The sequence below is a fragment of the Lepidochelys kempii genome, chromosome 1 (genome assembly GCF_965140285.1).
Source record: "Lepidochelys kempii isolate rLepKem1 chromosome 1, rLepKem1.hap1, whole genome shotgun sequence".
Classification (NCBI taxonomy): Eukaryota; Metazoa; Chordata; order Testudines; family Cheloniidae; genus Lepidochelys; species Lepidochelys kempii.
The window spans coordinates 238,998,324-239,019,772 of record NC_136380.1 but is presented as its reverse complement, the minus strand read 5'-3'; positions in this window follow the sequence as shown (position 1 = coordinate 239,019,772).

The window sequence follows — 21,449 nt, the reverse complement described above, 5'->3', positions numbered from 1 at the left end:
TTTTAAAACCAGGCAACAGATTTTTTGCTCTACGGTAAAAACCAAAAGAGATCAGTAAAAACCAATAGGACAGCAGGTGGATTCTACTGGAATTTCCACTAGGCATATCCTGCCTCACATCTGTCACTTGCTTTTCATGCAAATCAAGGATTTATCTGCAGGGCGAGGGGAAGTCAGGGACACCAGCCGTCCCCTTTACTGCGTCTTCATGATACATAAAGGTGGTCTCAAAGATTTTACGAAGAGTTAAGAAAAAGGGTCGACCTTTGTTTGTTTTTTAACAATATAAGGAATATCAAACTGTGCCTTGGGCGGCTGTTGTTTTCTGGAGAACTAGGCCTTCACCCTGCAAGCGGCTTTGTGGAGCTAGATGACTCAGCTTGTTCAGAGTTCCCTGGAAGTCAATAGGATTCCATAGGAGCATGGAGTTTATTACAGAATCAGAGTGAGAGAGATGGGGACAGCATAATGAGATGAAATAAGAGCTGCCACTTTCCCAGCTCTAACTTGAAGAGTGGAGATGTAGAACTTCTGTCAACTGTTCAGCAGGAGTTTTGAGTTAAACAGGTTTTAACAAAAACAAGCAAAAAGAAAAAGAGTCTGACAAACATTCCCTCCTCCCCAGCTCTGGACCAGGAACACCAGAGCTCAGATTGCAGCTAATAGTAACTCTGCAGTCCCAGCAATCCTCTGCTCTGCCACAGGGTCTTCTAGCAAAAACCAGAAATTTCTCGTGAAGCAACAAGCACTGGGGAAAATAACACTGGAAGCTATATTTATGTATCACAGAGAAAACCTTCAACAAATCTAAAAAAATGTGATTAATTAGTTGCTCTGAAACAGTTGAAGACATGTCTTGCAAGGGGTGGTTGGGTGGCCCTTGGTCTCATGGCAGGGCTGAGGACAAATGCTGCTGCTGGTCATGGTAGCTTGATGGGAAGGAGCTGCTGTCTGATCTCTCATCTCCTAGAAGAAAGAATTTCTGATTCCCCTGGAGGGCTTAGTGTTCCTTCTAAGGCTCCCAGGAGCACTTTCCTGGGTGTGTTAGGCATCAGGCATTGATGAATCCATATGTGCCTTTCCTGGAGCTGTGTGTTGAGGCACAGAAGACAAGTAAGAGTGAGTGTAGGGGAAGCTAGAGAAGGACAGAGAGAGATCAGGTGACCCAAAAGATAGAAAGTGAGCCCTGGTCTACACTAGGACTTTAGGTCGAATTTAGCAGCGTTAAATCGATGTAAACCTGCACCCGTCCGCACGATGAAGCCCTTTTTTTCGACTTAAAGGGCTCTTAAAATCGATTTCCTTACTCCACCCCTGACAAGTGGATTAGCGCTTAAATCGGCCTTGCCGGGTCGAATTTGGGGTACTGTGGACACAATTCGAGGGTATTGGCCTCCGGGAGCTATCCCAGAGTGCTCCATTGTGACCGCTCTGGACAGCACTCTCAACTCAGATGCACTGGCCAGGTAGACAGGAAAAGAACCACGAACTTTTGAATCTCATTTCCTGTTTGGCCAGTGTGGCAAGCTGCAGGTGACCATGCAGAGCTCATCAGCAGAGGTGACCATGATGGAGTCCCAGAATCGCAAAAGAGCTCCAGCATGGACCGAATGGGAGGTACGGGATCTGATCGCTGTATGGGGAGAGGAATCCTTGCTATCAGAACTCGGTTCCAGTTTTTGAAATGTCAAAATCTTTGTCAAAATCTCCCAGGGCATGAAGGACAGAGGCCATAACAGGGACCCAAATCAGTGCCGTGTGAAACTTAAGGAGCTGAGGCAAGCCTACCAGAAAACCAGAGAGGCGAACTGCTGCTCCGGGTCAGAGCCCCAAACATGCCGCTTCTATGATGAGCTGCATGCCATTTTAGGGGGTTCAGCCACCACTACCCCAGCCATGTTGTTTGACTCCTTCAATGGAGATGGAGGCAACACGGAAGCAGGTTTTGGGGACGAAGAAGATGACGATGATGATGATGAGGTTGTAGATAGCTCACAGCAAGCAAGCGGAGAAACCGGTTTTCCTGACAGCCAGGAACTGTTTCTCACCCTGGACCTGGAGCCAGTACCCCCCGAACCCACCCAAGGCTGCCTCCTAGACCCGGCAGGTGGAGAAGGGACCTCGGGTGAGTGTACCTTTTAAAATACTATACGTGGTTTAAAAGCAAGCACGTGAAAGGATTAATTTGCCCTGGCATTCGCGGCTCTCCTGGATGTATTCCCAAAGCCTTTGCAAAAGGTTTCTGGGGAGGGCAGCCTTATTGCGTCCTCCATGGTAGGACACTTTACCACTCCAGGCCAGTAACACGTACTTGGGAATCATTGTACAACAAAGCACTGCAGTGTATGTTTGCTGGCGTTCAAACAACATCCGTTCTTTATCTCTCTGTGTTATCCTCAGGAGAGTGAGATATCATTCATGGTCACCTGGTTGAAATAGGGTGCTTTTCTTCAGGGGACACTCAGAGGTGCCCATTCCTGCTGGGCTGTTTGCCTGTGGCTGAACAGAAATGTTCCCCGCTGTTAGCCACAGGGAGGGGGGAGGGTTGGGGGGTAGCCACGCAGTGGGGGGAGGCAAAATGCGACCTTATAACGAAAGCACATGTGCTATGTATGTAATATTAACAGCAAGGTTTACCTTGAAAGTGTGTAGCCACTGTTTTATAAAATGTGTCTTTTTAAATACCGCTGTCCCTTTTTTTTTTTTTCCACCAGCTGCATGTGTTTCAATGATCACAGGATCTTCTCCTTCCCAGAGGCTAGTGAAGATTAGAAGAAAAAAAAACGCACTCATGATGAAATGTTCTTTGAGCTCATGCTGTCCTCCCACACTGACAAAGCACAGATGAATGCGTGGAGGCAAATAATGTCAGAGTGCAGGAAAGCACAAAATGACCGGGAGGAGAGGTGGCGGGCTGAAGACAGGGCTGAAGCTCAAATGTGGTGGCAGCGTGATGAGAGGAGGCAGGATTCAATGCTGAGGCTGCTGGAGGATCAAACCAATATGCTCCAGTGTACGGTTGAGCTGCAGCAAAGGCAGCTGGAGCACAGACTGCCACTACAGCCCCTGTGTAACCAACTGCCCTCCTCCCCAAGTTCCATAGCCTCCTCACCCAGACGCCCAAGAACGCAGTGGGGGGGCCTCCGGCCAACCAGCCACTCCACCACAGAGGATTGCCCAAAAACAGAAGGCTGGCATTCAATAAATTTTAAAGTTGTAAACTTTTAAAGTGCTGTGTGGCATTTTCCTTCCCTCCTCCACCACCCCTCCTGGGCTACCTTAGTAGTCATCCCCCTATTTGTGTGATGAATGAATAAAGAATGCATGAATGTGAAGCAACAATGACTTTATTGCCTCTGCAAGCGGTGATTGAAGGGAGGAGGGGAGGGTGGTTAGCTTACAGGGAAGTAGAGTGAACCAAGGGGCGGGGGGTTTCATCAAGGAGAAACAAACAGAACTTTCACACCGTAGCCTGTCCAGTCATGAAACTGGTTTTCAAAGCTTCTCTGATGCGTACCGCGCCCTCCTGTGCTCTTCTAACCGCCCTGGTGTCTGGCTGCGCATAACCAGCAGCCAGGCGATTTGCCTCAACCTCCCACCCTGCCATAAACGTCTCCCCCTTACTCTCACAGATATTGTGGAGCGCACAGCAAGCAGTAATAACAGTGGGAATATTGGTTTTGCTGAGGTTTAAGCGAGTCAGTAAACTGCACCAGCGCGCCTTTAAACGTCCAAATGCACATTCTACCACCATTCTGCACTTGCTCAGCCTGTAGTTGAACAGCTCCTGACTACTGTCCAGGCTGCCTGTGTACGGCTTCATGAGCCATGGCATTAAGGGGTAGGCTGGGTCCCCAAGGATAACTATAGGCATTTCAACATCCCCAACAGTTATTTTCTGGTCTGGGAATAAAGTCCCTTCCTGCAGCTTTTGAAACAGACCAGAGTTCCTGAAGATGCGAGCGTCATGCACCTTTCCCGGCCATCCCACGTTGATGTTGGTGAAACGTCCCTTGTGATCCACCAGGGCTTGCAGCACTATTGAAAAGTACCCCTTGCGGTTTATGTATTCGCCGGCTTGGTGCTCCAGTGCCAAGATAGGGATATGGGTTCCGTCTATGGCCCCACCACAGTTAGGGAATCCCATTGCAGCAAAGCCATCCACTATGACCTGCACATTTCCCAGGGTCACTACCCTTGATATCAGTGGATCTTTGATTGCGTGGGCCACTTGCATCACAGCAGCCCCCACAGTAGATTTGCCCACTCCAAATTGATTCCCAACTGACCGGTAGCTGTCTGGCGTTGCAAGCTTCCACAGGGCTATCGCCACTTGCTTCTCAACTGTGAGGGCTGCTCTCATCTTGGTATTCATGCGCTTCAGGGCAGGGGAAAGCAAGTCACAAATTTCCATGAAAGTGTCCTTAAGTATGCGAAAGTTTCGCAGCCACTGGGAATCGTCCCAGACCTGCAACACTATGCGGTCCCACTAGTCTGTGCTTGTTTCCCGAACCCAGAATTGGCATTCCACAGCATGAACCTGCCCCATTAGCACCATGATGCATGCATTGGCAGGGCCCATGCTTTGAGAGAAATCTGTGTCCATGTCCTGATCACTCACGTGACCGCACTGACGTCGCCTCCTCGCCCGGTATCGCTCTGCCAAGTTCTGGTGCTTCATATACTGCTGGATAATGCGTGTGGGTTTAATGTGCTCCTAATTGCCAATGTGAGCTGAGCGGCCTCCATGCTTGCCTTGGTATGGCGTCCGCACAGAAAAAAGGCACGGAACGATTGTCTGCCATTGCTCTGACGGAGGGAGGGGTGACTGACGATATGGCTTACAGGGTTGGCTTACAGGGAATTAAAATCAACAAAGGGGGTGGCTTTACATCAATGAGTATTTCAGGCAGGACTTCACGGACGGTTCCAATAAGAAATGGTGCACCTAAGTAATTGTTATTATTGGAACAAGCAGGTTGGTCTGGCCTCTGATTGATACATGGCTAGATTTACCTCGCTGCACCTTCTCTGTGAGTGACTGCAGTGTGACCTAGAGGAATGAGTCCCCTAGACAGGGGAGGAGGGGAAGCAAATGAGTACAAAACAAATCTGGTCTATTTATTGTTTTGATCCACTCCATCTATCTTTTACATCTTTGGCTGGCAGCAGACAGTGCAGAAGGACTGCAAGCCATCCACATCTCATGGCTGCTCGGCAGAAGATGGTGCAGTAGGACTGCTAGCCATCCTCATCTCTTGCCTGCCTGGAAGAAGATGGTCCAGTAGGACTGCTAGCAATCCGTATCACCTGCCTGCTCACCATAAGATGGTTCAATAGGACTGACTGCAGTACTAAAGAGAATGACCTGGTCAAGTCACTTCTAATGTAGTCCCTGCACCCATGTCTGCCCAGGCCAGGAGCAGGTCTGCCTATGTCTGCCCAGGCCAGGTGGCCAGGAGCACCTCGGACATGACGATGATGGCTACCAGTCCTACTGCACCGTCTGCTGCCACAAGGCAAGGATTGCTGCTGCTGTGTAGCAATGCAGTACCATGTCTGCCAGCACCAAGGAGACATAGGGTGACGGTTACCTGAGTGGGCTCTATGCTTGCCGTGGTATGGCGTCTGCACAGGTAACTCAAGAAAAAAGGCGTGAAACAATTGTCTGCTGCTGCTTTCACGGAGGGAGGGAGGGAACGGGGACCTGACGATATGTACCCAGAACCACCCACGACAATGTTTTAGCCCCATCAGGCATTGGGATCTCAACCCAGAATTCCAATGGCCAGCGGAGACTGCGGGAACTGTGGGATAGCTACCCACAGTGCAACACTCCGGAAGTTTACGCTTGCCTCGGTACTGTGGAAGCACTCTGCCGAGTTAATGCACTTAATGCACTTAGAGCATTTTCTGTGGGGACACACACACTCGAATATATAAAAACGATTTCTAAAAAACCGACTTCTATAAATTCGACCTAATTTCGTAGTGTAGACATACCCTGAGAGTGGAGAAGTGAAATAATTTGGAAGTAAAAGAGAATGGAGGTAAGAGGTAACTGGGCAAAGGGTTAAAAATGAAGACTCAGGAGAGAGTCTTCCCCCTGAAGGCCAAGGGGAAGAAGAAAAGTTAAATAGAGAAAAAATATGAGGAAGAGATTGATGAGATACTAACACAGAGGAAAAAGAAAGCTGAGCCCTAGAAGGAAGAAGAAATAAATGAGAGAGAATGGATAGGCATTGTGGGAGGATGGGAAAGAACTCTTAGTGTGATGCTGAGCCAGCAAGGGTTAAGTAACCAGCATACTGGTTGGCCTGAAAGTAGCTTTTAAGGACATATTAGAAGAGTATTGAAATGGTAAACAGGGCCATTCCTTGTAGTTAGTTAGCAAAGCCATGTTAGGTAGACTAGCATCTTGATATGAAGGCCTGTATTGTTAGAATATTAATGATAGATGTTAATTGTATTTGTCTATGTTTACCCTATATCTTGTTAGAAGTTTATCAATGTGATCTAATTAGCTTGTAGATACGAAACTTCTGTTCCTGTCTATAAGGTTGCATTACCGTAGTCTATTGATTCAGAGATCAAAAGAGGATATTATCATTTAGGTGGGACTTGTGGTGTAATAATATTATTGTCTTCATTTCTCTTTGAAGTTTGTAACCTGTTTGATGGTTAATTGCCTTATACTAATGAATGAGACTAGTTACTGGCATAGGCCTAAGAAACAGAGAGAACTTCAAAGCAACAATACACATTACCTATTCTTCAGCCAAGGAAGCCTGCTGTGACCACAGCTGAACTGCAGCTGTAAAGAAGGTTTCGGGCCTGATCCTTCCTATCTCAGATCTGCTTAAACTTTGTCAGGGAAAATCTAAGTCACAAGACTGAGGTCCCCAAGTCTATTCTGGATTATCCCTGCAATTTCTCATGGAAGAATTTGAACAAACTCGGTACATGGACTGTCTATTGGACTATAACCTTTTAAATTTATTTGAGAAGGATTTTTAAAAATCAGCAACCTCACCATCTATGCTATGAAACTGACCTAAGAACTTTATTCATGTCTGTACATAGAATGATCTCTTAACCACAGTAACTCTTTTTCTTTTTTAATACATCTAAGATTTAGTTAATAAAAATCTGTAAGCATGTATTTGGGTCTTGGTCTTTGAGATATTAATTGACCTTGTGGGTAATGTGTCCAATCTCTTGGGATTTATATGTGGTGAATAAGGTTTTCAGTAACCCTCACTATATTAGACTTGGCTGTCTGGGTTGGAGCCAAAGGCTGAATTGCTTAAAGGGAACTGTATTTTGACGTCTTGGAAACCAGTAAGGTATTGCAGAAGCTGTTTTGTTATTGGCTTGGTGAAATCTAGTTATAGACTAAACCACCAGTTTTGGGTATCGTCTGCCCTATTCTTTGCAATTTGCCTCTGATTGAGCATTCTCAGTAATAGCCCCTCCAGCAACCACGGTCACATCTAGTATTACATATAAGCAGTGCAAAGCACTGCAATTTACACAGGGGTTAAAATAAGGGTGAGGTTGGAAGTGCAGCGCTTCCCCCCTCCTTTGGCTGGCATGGTGAGGGTTCCTCCTCTTCTTTCAATCTGTTATAATCACTGGGCTCGCACTAATGAAAATACAGTGTTTGGATGACAGCTGCAGAATGCAATCATGCTTTTTAAAGCAGGGCAGAGAATACTTAAAGGGAAGAGGGAAATGAACAGGAATGTAGAGAGAAAATTGGAATGCAAAAATAAAAATAAAGTGGAAGCTGGAAGAATAGACAAGAAAAGAAAGTAAAAAGAGTTTGCTGAAGAAACTCTGATTTATGAACCGACATGCAGCCTATGTTTTAGCAGATTTTCTTAAGGATGTGATTGTACATGGGCTATGGAGATATTTATTTTTTAAAACTGTTGTCACCCTTTTTCTTTTGGTATGAATTCATCTATCATAAGGCCAGCAGGTCAAGAAGTTTGGGCTGAGATAGCAGCAACAAATAAAGAAATAAAAAGGGTGGGTGAGTAGAAATAAAGGGTTTATGAAAATTAGCGAGAAATTTCCCCTGATTTATTTGAGGGGGAATATTCTGAGGATTTTGCCACTGTTGTAGAATATCATAGGGATATTTCCTGTGTTGTGCAACTCCAGAGTCATGGCAATTCTGCAGAAGGGTCTGACAAATTCAGCTGAGATTCTTTTTACCGCATGCTTTCAGAATTCTGCAGATGACAAGTTATCTTGATCTGCAGCATTTGTAATCTACTTTTGCAAGTGTTACATGAAAAGCAAGGTGTATGGAAAAATTGAAAATCTACAAACCCATCACTACTACCATGTTCACGCAATATCTAAAACACACAGGCAATTATTCAAATAGCCCCACATCAGGTGCGGCAAACTGGGAAACTCAAGCTTAGATCTGCTATTGGATTCCCACACTTCCTGCAAAATGGGAGACCAGACAAATGCCAAGGCTTCCACTGAAAGATTTAGGAAGCAAGCCTGATTCCTTTCTTGCATACAGCATTTTCACACAAATGTAACTCTGCTGAATCAAATAGGGTTACTCTTGATTTACACTTGTATAAGTGTGAGGGGAATCAATTTTTATTACTCCACTATGATGCATGCCAGCTGAGGAGAAACAAAGAGATAATTTCTCCTCAATCCTAAAGGTCAGATGTGAGGAGCCACTTGGCAGTTGGTAGAAATAAAAATCAGGGGGCAGGAGTTGGGCGGGGGAAAGAAAAATAGCACAACTGAAACTGTAAGGGTAGCGGAGAAACCCTCAAATCTTCTTGCATCTTAAGTAAAATAACAGAAAAATCTTGCTTTGGAAAAAAGTTGAGCAGAGTCCATTCTAGTAATAAATGTGGACTGGAGGATCTGGAAAAAATGTAGAAGTGATTCTGAGCCCAAAAGCTCAGTGTTTTCTTGTTCTTGTTTGAGCTTATGTTTTTTGTTTTTTTAAAAAACAACTTTAAACCCAGCAAGGGTTTATCTCCTCAGGGTTTATAAAGAAATAATAAAAGACAGCAACTCCATAGTGAAAGCTTTCTAATCTAAACCCAGATGTTACTAGACAATCTACAACTGACATGTCACACTGGTCTCTAAATTGATAGGTTATATTTGTGGTCTAAGGAGAATTTTCCCACGAAATTTGAAATGAATAAAATAGGGCTCCTGTATTATGATACAGTAAAAACAGAGCTAGTAAACATGTTTCCAAAACATTCTGTGTTCTTGCTGCTTTCTAGCAAAACATGAACAAACCAGAACAAAGGAGATTGTTCAAAACCCATATTTGTGGACTCCCTTATCAGTAGGCCTGGCAGAATTACTTTTTAAAATAATTTTGACCAATAATATTGGTTTATTTTTATGCTTTGCTAAAGATCAATTTACATTTTCACAAGTTGCAGGAAATTATGGATGGGTCAGACAATATAATGTAATGACAGTAGACGCTGAGATTCAAAAAATTTACACTTTATAAATGTTAAGACACAAACTGTCAACATCACATGTCAAAATACACAAAGTAGATATCCATAAATCAAACTCCAATATGTTCAAGCAGCATTTTTCTTATTTTGCCTTTCTGTAAATTTTAGATTCTCTATGGAAATTAGGGCTGTCGACTAATCACAGTTAATTCATGCGAATAACTCAAAAAATTTATCGCAATTAAAAAAATAATCGTGATGAATCGCAGTTTTAATCACACTGTTAAACAATAGAATAACAATTTAAATTTCTTAAATATTTTTGAGTGTTTTTCTACATTTTCAAATATATTGATTTCAATTACAACACAGAATACAAAGTGTACACTGTTCACTTTATATTATTATTTTTGATTTAAAATATTCGCACTGTAAAAAACAAAAGAAACAGTATTTTTCAACACCTCATACAAATACTGTAATGCAATCTTTTTGTCGTGAAAGTGCAACTTACAAATGTAGATTTTTTTTTGTTACATAGCTGCACTTAAAAACAAAACAACGCAAAACTTTAGAGCCTACAGTCCGCTCAGTCCTACTTCTTGTTCAGCCAATCGCCAAGACAAACAAGTTTGTTTACATTTACGGGAGATAATGCTGCCCACTTCTTATTTACAATGTCACCAGAAGGTGAGAATAGGCATTCACACGGCACTTTTGTAGCCAGTATTGCAAGGTATTTACATGCCAGATATGCTAAACATTCGTATGCCCCTTCATGCTTCGGCCACCATTCCAGAGGACATGCTTTCATGCTGATGACATTCGTTAAAAAAAAATACATAAATTAAATTTGTGACTGAACTCCTTGGGGGAGAACTGTATGTCTTCAGCTCTGTTTTACCCATATTCTGCCATATATTTCATGTTACAACAGTCTCAGATGATGACTCAGCACATGTTCATTTTAAGAACACTTTCGCTGCAGATGTGATAAAACGCAAAGAAGGTACCAATGTGAGTTTTCTAAAGATAGTTACAGCACTCGACCTAAGGTTTAAGAATCTGAAGTGCCATCCAAAGTCTGAGAGGGACGAGGTGTGGAGCATGCTTTCAGAAGTCTTAAAAGAGCAACACTCCAATGTGGAAACTACAGAACCCGAACCATCAAAAAAGAAAATCAACCTTCTGCTGGTGGCATCTGACTGAGATGATGAAAATGAACAGGCGTCGGTCTGTACTGCTTTGGATCGTTATTGAGCAGAACTCGTCATCAGCATGGATGCACATCCTCTGGAATGGTGGTTGAAGCATGAAGGGACATATTAATCCCTAGCGCATCTGGCATGTAAATATCTTGCGACACTGGCTACAACAGTGTCATACGAACACCTGTTCTCACTTTCAGGTGACGTGAACAAGAAGCGGGCATCCTTTGTTGTAATTGAAATCAATATATTTTAAAATGTGGAAAACATCCAAAAATATTTAAATAAATGGTATTCTATTATTGTTTAACAATGTGATTAATCACAATTAATTTTTTTAATCGCTTGACAGCCCTAAGGGAAATATTTTCTCATCAGTTTGTGTGCAGTGAAATTGAAGTTTACCAGCATTTATTGATAACAGTCTAATCCTTCCAAACCTACTTATCAGAGATCTAATGCCCAGGACCAAAATTTAGTTGACTGATACCAAATTCCAGAAGTTAACATGTCCTTTAATAACATTGCTAGGGAATGTTAGATTGGGGAAGATTATTATAGCCATTATAATCAAATGGATATCAGAGACCTAAGTTTTAATTAAACAACAACAAAAATCAAGTAAGTTTCTAGCCATTTTCCTTACAGAGACAAAGCTCAAAGTGTATCCTGATCATTAACGATATGCCATAATATAAATTATTACAAGTAACACTGAAAGGCTCCAGCCCTCTTGTGGTAGGCCCTGTACAAATATAGAGGCAGGCAATCTTTTCTCTGAAGAGTTAACAAACTATGGCCCTGATCCTGCAAAGACATATGCATGTGCTTATCTTTATGTGTTGTGGGTGAAGTCTTGGCCCCCTTGAGCCGGTATGCATTTTGCCATTAACTTCAGCGGAACCAGGATGTCACTCAGAGTAATTCCATTAACTTTCAGTGGGACTGCTTGCACTGCATAAAGTTAAGCATGTGCAGGATCAGGACCAAGAGGAAAAGAAACATATAAAGGTGGAGGAGAAGAAGATATCACATATGTATATAAGAATTTTAGATATGTACACTTAATGGGCAAGACCCTCATCCCTGCCTCTTTACCCAGTATAAAGGAGCTCTAAAACCCCTGGTTCCAGCCAGGGAATCATAGAATATCAGGGTTGGAAGAGACCTCAGGAGGCCATCTAGTCCAACCCCCTGCTCAGCTGGACCAATCCCCAATTTTTGGCCCAGATCCCTAAATGGCCCCCTCAAGGATTGAACTCACAACCCTGGGTTTAGCAGGCCAATGCTCAAACCACTGAGCTATCCCTCCCCCCAAGGAGTTTCCTGAAGCAGATACTGTGGAAGACAGCTATAAGGCTGTCTTCTGAGGACCTCCTTGCAAACTCAGGCATAGGGGCTATACTCGGACTGGACCGGAGAGTATGTGTCAGAGGTGGGGCCACAGCACTCAGCACTGCAAAGATTCCAGGTAGTACTGCACTGGGAAGGCTGCTGTAACTCATGATTGTCAGACCTCTTTGAAACAGGACAAGATTAACATGAATTACTGCACTGTTAATGCACAACAGCAGGGTCCACAGAGACAGGCAGTCTGCAGCAGGCTAGTGTGGGGTAGAATCACAGCCCAGCTTGCCATGAACTATGTGTTTATAGATAAACCCTAGATTACACCAGAGCCCTCTGGTCCACAGAGAAGTCCAGGATTGGGAGGGCAGGAAGGTGGTATAAAGCCAATTTAGCACCTTCTCCCCCTATAGTTTTGTATTTATATAAATAAGTATCAACTTTCCCCACTGTCATGCCCTTCAGTTTAGCCATCAAGGATTAACTGATGTTTTTCATGGTCCTACTGAGCAGGTTTTACAAAGCAGCTTGAGGGATACTCTTATTTTATAGAGCCTGCTGGGGTGAAATGAGCAGCTCTTTGTCAGCCAAAAGGCACTATAATGCTTGGTGGCATTCCAGCCACCAGTTATGCATCAGTTACAACACATGCAAATTTATAGCTAGGCTTTAGCAAGCCTGCCACCACACCAGAGTTCCATAATATGGTAATACTTTTCTAGTGTTATTTCAGCATGGCCCTTTATGGACTGTAATCAGCTAGTTAAATACCATAAAGGATCTTTCAACCGTTGAAGTCAATTGAGAGTTTTGCCATTTATTTCAGTAGGAGCAGAATCAGACCCTAAATCAGGAGTGGGCAAACTACGGCCCGGGGCCACATCTGGCCCTTCAGATGTTTTAATCCGGCCCTCGAGCTCCTGCTGGGCAGCGGGGTCAAGGGCTTGCTCCACGCACCTCCACTCTGCACGCTGACCCTGCCCTAAGTGCCACCCCCGCAGCTCCTATTGGCCAGCAAACAGGGCCAATGGGAGCTGCAGGGGTGGCGCATGCGGATGCGGCAGCGTGCAGAGCCGCCTGGCTGAGCCTCCACGTAGGATCCAGAGGGGGACATGCCGCTGCTTCTGGGAGCTGTTTGGGGTAAGCCCTGCTTGGAGCCTGCACTCCTGACCCCCTCCCACGCCCCAACCCCTTGCCCCGGCCCTGATCCCCCTCCTGCCCTCCAAACCCCTCAGTCCCACCCTCCAGAGCCCACAGCCCCAGTAGGAGCCCTCACCCCCTCCCACACCCCAACCCCCAATTTCGTGAACATTCATGGCCCACCATACAATTTTCATATCCAGATGTGGCCCTTGGGCTAAAAAAGTTTGCCCACCCCTGCCCTATATCTTTAATTTATGCATTACTTCATCAAGAGTTTCAGAGGCTAATTGGCTAACATCTACATTCAGCAACTGTAGGCCTAATCCTGAAAGGTGCAGAGCCTTCAACTTCCATTTAGGACCCTGCAGACACTTACACATGTGCTTAACTTGAAGCATGTGAGTAGTGCCCCTGAAGTCATCGAAGCTACCTATGCAAGTAAAGTTAAGCACGTATGCAAGTGCTTGCAACATCTGGGCCAAAATCACATCCCAGCAGGTATTCAGCACCTTGCAAGTACTCTATATATTTGACTGAGGAAATTATAAGTTCCAAAGCACATTGGGATATCATTATGAATTCTGATGCCTTCATATGGAAAAGAATAGAGATAAATGAAACACAAGTGATCAATATTTTTATCTGTGCTCTTTATTAAGACATGGCAGATGTTTTATTACAGTTGTAAGTTCACTGGTGGAGAGGTAAACATTAAGCCCCACATCTATTGTTTTTCCTATGTATCTCATCTATTCATTGGAAAAAAAGAGGAGAGAAGCACTGAGGGGGATATATAATTGGGGGGAAATGTTTTTTGTTCATTAGACAGAACCCTGGAGTCCTGCTAGTCATGTGCTCTCACCACTGGTAAGACTGTTTCTAATATAAAACTGATAAAAATGTAAAATACAAATGTGCCAATTTATTAGTCTGTTCCCCAAAACCCCTGCCGCTGCTCCTCGCCCTGCCCTGCTTCTTCCCACCCCCACTCCACCTGTTCCCCTGATGACTGCAGCAGCGGTCGGGTCTGCACTCACCAAGCGGTGGTGGGTGGAGTGACCCAGCCCCAACGGCGCCGCTGGTGAGTGCTGGGAGGTGGTTCCCCCTGCCCCCCAAGCCCTAACTCTGGGAGCCAGGGGAGCAGAGCAGAGAGGGCTGGGGCCAGGTCACTCTACTTCCCGCTGCTTCCCAGGGTCAGGCCTGCCCTACACTCACCAGGCGCCAGGAAGTGGAGCGACTCGGCCTCAACCTACTCCACTCTGTCGGCTCATGCTGGGGGGCCGGTTTATTCCCTCCCCCCCAACCCTGCTCCTGCCCCCCTGCGAAAGCCTGGGGCCAGCCCCTCCCACCACGGCGGCCTGGGGCCACAGACACACCCCCTACCGGGTTGGGGAGGGACGGGAAGGTCTGTGTAGGGCACCTAAATAGCTAGGGACGGCCCTGACCAAAACACACTGTTTTAGATAAAATATAAAACCAATTTATTAACTACAGAAAGGTTGATTTTAAGTGATTATAAGTGGTAGGTGAAAAGGGTCAGAGATAGTTTCCAAAGAAAATAAAAGGTAAACACACAGTCTAAATATGAAACCTTATTAGACGAGGCAGTATTTGGATCAAGCAGTTTTCTAACCCCACTAGATGTTACAGTTCTTAATACACAAGCTTCCCCTTTAAGTCTGGCACCAGTCTCCTCAGTTTAAGTCTTTGTCTTCCCAGCATTCTTGTTTCTTCCAGGGTAGGTGGGGGAAAAGAAAGGCCAAAACCCATGATGCCATTGTCCCGTCTTTTATATCCTCAGTCCGTGTGCCTGGAAAACACACAGCTTTGCTAAGTCACAGAGTTGAGCAATCCCGCATTGTGTAATGCTTGTGCAGCCCTCTTCTAGTATTATACATCCCTTGTTTACAACTCCCTTGCTGATTAATGGTCACTTAACACTCCCCTGGAAGTGGATCACCACCTAGCAGTAGGGACTCTCAAACTTACAACATATTTCAGTAATTTGCATACAGCAAAATCTCACAACTTGGAGGTACAGCGTGCCACAGGATGCTTTTGCATAAATAAATGAATAAGTAAATTGAAAAGAAGAAGAGACAGAACTAACATAAGATTGCCCATTATCATCCTGCTCCTTGTATGTTATTTCCCTATCCTGTGTCTCTTTTTTCCTTTGTGTGTCTTTTTAGATTGTAAACTCTTCAAGGCAAGGACTGTGTCTTCATATCGCACCTACCACAAGGGCCCAATCCTGACAAGGGATTTAGTGCTCCATCAAGATTGAAATATACAGTAATAATAAGCATCAGTCCATGCTTTTTACACTGCCATGCAATATAACAAGCAATTGTTCTCACTAAACAATAAATTCTTCATAGGAAGGGTTGTCAGCCTGTGGAATTCACTGCTGCACAAGGGCAGACGCCCCCAGACTGTTGTTGGATTTAGAAAAGGAGGCTCAATAGCCTTGATCAGGCACTGACTGAGGCTGGTGCAGCTGTATGGAGACAAAGGGAAAAATTGAGACCGATAGAAAGAAACCCTTATGAAATGGAAGATTACTTAGTACATGAGCAGAACAACCTGAGAATTAGGTGCAAGCTCACAATATTAACATTTCTGGAATATAAGAAAAAGAGGAATTGGATCTAATCTCTAGAAAAAAGAGCTATTGGAAATAAAAACACTGAGGAGTCTGGTGGCACTTTAAAGACTAACAGGTGCTACAGGACTCCTTGTTGTTTTTGTGGATACAGACTAATTATGGTTACCCCTCTGATTACTGGAAATAATCAATTAAATTCTTCAGAAGACTCTCTAGTGAGGTACAAAAGAGCTTTCACATTCACAACCACAGAAGAATGATAGATGTCAGAAGTTTACCAAACGGTTATTGCCTGACTAAAGGATGTAAAATAAATGAATCTCATGCAGTTTGAAGACTCACACCCCGAAAACTAATTTTGGGTTTACAGGGTTTGAAAAACCAGCCTGGCTTTACGAACACGTTTGTCTTCCAGTTGAAATCCATGTGTTTTTTAAAGGGAGAGGAAGGGAATTCTATCTAAAGTGAAACTTAAATGATGTATTAGGAACAACAGAATTCCTCTCCTATTCTTCCTTCCCCATCCCCCAAAATAAAAGCAAGCAGCCACAAGTGGGAAGGTCAACAGGACTTAAGAGCATAAGTGCCTAAATCACTTTGGAAAATGGGACTTAAATTCCTAAATTACTTGGATGCTTTTGAAAGTTTTACCCTAAATTCCTATTCTGCATTTCAATGCATGAGCCCTTGCTACTTTGTTTTCTGGGATGACAGCAGTATGAATTCTTTTGCTGGTAGAAGAGGAAGCATTGTGGAAGATGGATACTGGAAACATCCATATTGTATGCAAACAAACTGACTTGCAGGGGTTAACAGTGATTTTATTATAACACTCTCTAGCACTTGTCAATGCTGCTGTATCTGGACAAGTGAAAAATAAAACCTAAAGATAGATAAATAATTTTCCAATCAATAGCCTAGCTGAGATATGAGTAATCAAAAATCATTTTATTATTTCTACAGCAACCAAGTGTACAGTGTGCTTTACAGCACAGCTGGAAAGCATGTGGTCTCTGCTAAAAATAGCCTGCAATCCAAGGCTCTGATTTGGTACATGGATTCATGGGAGACACCTGTGTCACACACTCAGGTAGTGTAGTTTGTGTCCTAGCCACAAGTCCCAGGCTTGCATTTCTCACTTACTAGTTGCTCACTGTACAGGCAGTACTCTGCTTCAGCTACCACAGAAACCTGTTCAGACTTTGCTGGACAGACCTTTACACCGAGCTGTTTACTTAGGGTCCTTCCACCAACACCTTCACAGGTGTTATCTCCCAGGACCCAAGAGAAGACAAGGTCTTCCTTCCTGGTGATCTCACTGACTCAAGGCTCAGCTAGCCCTGCTCCTCTTCCTTGTACTGCCTTCCTGTGCCTTTTCATCCATCCTCAGCAGAGGGGCTAATTCATTCTTTAGTCCACCCTGTCTGCTATCCTAATTAGCTAATTACATTTCATTTCCCAATCAGGCCTGTGGGGAGGGAGCTAATTCATGTCAGAACCCTGAGAATGCAGGCTCCAGACAGCCCCCTAACCTGAAGCAAATACTCACCAGCAACCACACACCACACAACAAAAACACTAACCCAGGAACCTATCCTTGCAACAAAGCTCGTTGCCAACTGTGTCCACATATCTATTCAGGGGACACCATCATAGAGCCTAATCACATCAGCCACACTATCAGAGGCTTGTTCACCTGCACATCTACCAATGTGATATGTGCCAGCAATGCCCCTCTGCCATGTACATTGGCCAAACCGGACAGACTCTACATAAAAGAATAAATGGACACAAATCAGACGTCAGGAATGATAACATTAAAAAAACAGTTGGAGAACACTTCAATCTCTCTGGTCACTCGATTACAGACCTAAAAGTCACAATTCTTCAACATAAAAACTTCAAAAACAGACTCCAATGAGAGACTGCTGAATTCGAATTAATTTGCAAACTGGACACCATTACATTAGGCTTGACTAAAGACTGGGAGTGGATGTATCATTACACAAAGTAAAACTATTTCCCTAAGTTTATCTCCCCCCTCCCCCCCCCCACACAGTGTTCCTCACATGTTCTTGTCAACTGCTAGAAATGGCCCACCTTGATTATCACTACAAAAGGTTGTTTGTTTGTTTTTCTCTCCTGTCGGTAATAGCTCACCTTACCTGATCACTCTTGTTACAGTGTCTATGGTAACACCCATAGTTTCATGTTCTCTCTGTATATAAAATCTCTCCACTGTATTTTTTACTGCATGCATCCAATGAAGTGGGCTGTAGCTCACAAAAGCTTATGCTCAAATAAATTTGTTAGTCTCTAAGGTGCCACTAGTCCTCCTTTTCTTTTTTCCCTGCACTCGTCACACTCACAATCCAATCTCTTTCTGAAGAATGGGGATGATAATATTTAAGCAAGGGGGGCAATGTGAGGCCTCATTCATTAACAATAATAAAGTGCTTTGAGGTCTTCAAACTGGGAGTGCCATAAGGGCTCAATCCAAAACCCATTTTGGCTAATGGGAATCTTTCCATTGAATTCTGACAGGCTGGGTCAGACTCCTGAAGAGACAGAATTGCCATTGTACTTAGCATGGGTTCTGATATTGCAGGATGAATGACTCCATTGTAACAGATAACACAAAATACACGAAGTGCTAGCAAGTCAAAATGAATTATTCCTAAATGCAACTTTGCTTTGTATTCTTCCAAGGAGGTATTTTTGCCAGCCTCACCTAAGTTGTAGACTTTCAAGTTATCAGCATGAAGACTGCAACAATTAAAAGCAAACCAGGAACAACAGATTGAGCTTTCCAGCCTGCGAGAACAGGCAAATGGCAAAGAACTTTCTAAATTCTAAGTGGAACATAACATACATAACACCTGACAGCAACTCCAATCAATCAAATCACTATAGCACAGAAAGACAATACTTCCCCAGCACCAGGCCTATACACTCACAGCAGTTCTCCTAGTTGATGAGGTGAATGCTGTAACAGTTTGGAAGGAATGCAAAAGCTTAGTGATAAATGCAAATGTCTCCTGTGTATTTCATTCACCTGATTCTCTCTTTGGAAGGATGATGGGGAAGAAGGGACTTGACAGCTTATTTCTCTAAGTGTGGAAAGACACTTCATATTACCTAATCTCTTAAGCATTCTCCATTCAATTACAAGTGAGCCAACTATAGATTAGATCATTATAATAAACACACAAGGGGTTTTCCCTGCCCCTTACTCTGATAAGCAATTTTTAGAGTGGTAGCTGTGTTAATCTGTATCAGCAAGTGCCCAAGAAAACTGAGGACACTCAGAGCATGTCTACACTACACCACCGGGAGTTACAGCGCTGCTCAGAGAGCGCTAAGGGAAACCGCTGCTGTGTGTTCACACTGCCAGCTGCCTGCACAATGGCATGTTCACACTTGCAGCAATTGCAGTAGTATTCAGAGCAGTGCACTCTGGGGAGCTATCCCCCAGAGCATCTCTTCCTCTTCTGCTGATAAGAGTTGTGGGAAGACGGAGAGGGGGCATGGGGCATCCTGGGTCCTTTCCCATGCCCCATTTTACATTGCTTCGCATCCCAGCAATTCCTGTGCTTCCGTCCGCCATCTTTCAACGGTTTGTGTACTGTGCACCCTGCCTCTTTGGGCTGCAGGAATGGATCCTGCACTGTTGACCAGTATACTGCTCGCTCTGACCAACACTTCACGAGTGGCAGTGGAGTTATTCCTTAAACTACAAAGGCAAGAGCAGTTCGACATTGATCTCACCACATGTAGTAGCTACGACACGAGATCGCTTGTGGTATTCACGGACGTGCTCACCACAGTGGAACGCCACTTTTGGGCTCGGGAAACAAGCACTGAGTGGTGGGATCACAACCTGATGCACGTCTGAGATGATGAGCAGTGGCTGCAGAACTTTCGGAAATGTGGAAAGCCACAGTCATGGGACTGTGTGATGAGCTCGTCCCAGCCCTGTGGCACCAGGACACGAGAATGAGAGCTGCCCTGCCATTGGAGAAGCGCATGGCAATTGCACTGTGGAAGCTGGCTACTCCAGACTGCTACCAGTCAGTCGCTAACCAGTTCGGAGTGGGAAAGTTGCTTATTAGACTCGTGTTGATGCAAGTGTGCAGAGCCATTAATCTCAACCTGCTCCGAAAGTCCATGACTCTGGGCAACGTGCATGGCATTGTGGATGGCTTTGTACAAATGGGTTTCCCTAACTGCGGAGGTGTGATAGATGGCACTAACATTCCAATTCTGGCACCAGACCACCTAGCCACCGAGTACATTGATCACGAGGAGTATTTCTCAATGGTTCTCCATGCATTTGTGGATCATTGTGGGTGTTTCACAGACATTAACGCAGGCTGGTCCAGAAAGGTGCATAACGCACACATCTTTTGGAATACTGGCCTGTTCAGAAAGCTGCAAGCAGGGACTTTCTTCCTGGACCAGAAGATCACTGTAGGGGAAGTTGAAATGCCCATTGTGGTCCTGGGAGACCCTGCCTACCCCTTAATGCTGTGGCTTATGAAGCCATACATGGGGCAACTTGACAACAGCAAGGAGCGGTTCAACAATAGGCTGAGCAAGTGCAGAATGACTGTTGAGTGTGCTTTTGGCCATTTAACGGCCCACTGGTGCTGCCTCTATGGGAAGTTGGACCTGGCCATGACAATATTCCTATGCTTATAGCTGCATGCTCCATAATATTTGTGAAAGGAAGGGGGAAGGCTTCACTCAGAGGCTCAGCGCCTGGAGGCTGAGTATGAACAGCCAGAGACCAGAGCTATTAGAGGGGTGCAGCACAGGGCCATAAGGATCGGTGATGCCTTGAGGCAGCAATTTGAAGCTAAAAGCCACTAATATTTGCTGCTATGCTCAGGAGTACAGTGCTTGTAATGCTAGAAGGTGATTGTGATTGGCGCAGACGATGCACTGTGAAGGTTTAACATAATTGTCTGTTGCTTTGCAGTGCTCTGTTGGCTTTCAGTTAATAGAATAAAGATTGCTTTCAAACCTACACAATTCTTTTATTAATAAACAACAACCGGAGGAGAGAGTCAAACAAAAAAAACACATCAGCAGTGAGGGGGATGCGGGAAGGGAAGGTCCCAGGAGGAGGTGGGATCCCAGGATGGCTAAAGATTTATGTATGTCCAAGGATCATATCCAACCTTCTCCTTTGGGGTACAATGCAGCAGGTACTGTACTTCAGCAGGGCCAAACCACAGAGCAATGGGTGTTTAGTGCAGTGGGTAGTGGGAGTCCACAGTGCTGGATTGTGCGGAGGGAGGAGTGGAATGCTGCAGGTATAGACAGGAGCCAGGAGGTTGATAAGAGTGTGTTGGCGGTGTCGGGGGGGAGCATGGGAAAGAGTTTTGCAACAGCGGTTGCAAGGGAGCGTGGGTGCGGAGCTGCTCGGTTTGCAGAGCTATTATTGCCTGGAGCATGTCTCCTTGGCACTCCATAACCTTTAAGAGCCACTCCATGGCTTCATTCTGGCATGCCATATTTTCCTTTTGGTCCCTCTTCTCACTGTCCTGCCACTCCTTCAATTCCTGTTTCTCGGTGGTGGAGTGCATCATAATATCACACAGTCCTCCTTACTTCTTCTTGGCCACTTTCTAATTCTGCGCAGCCATTCAGCCACCGATAACAAAGAGG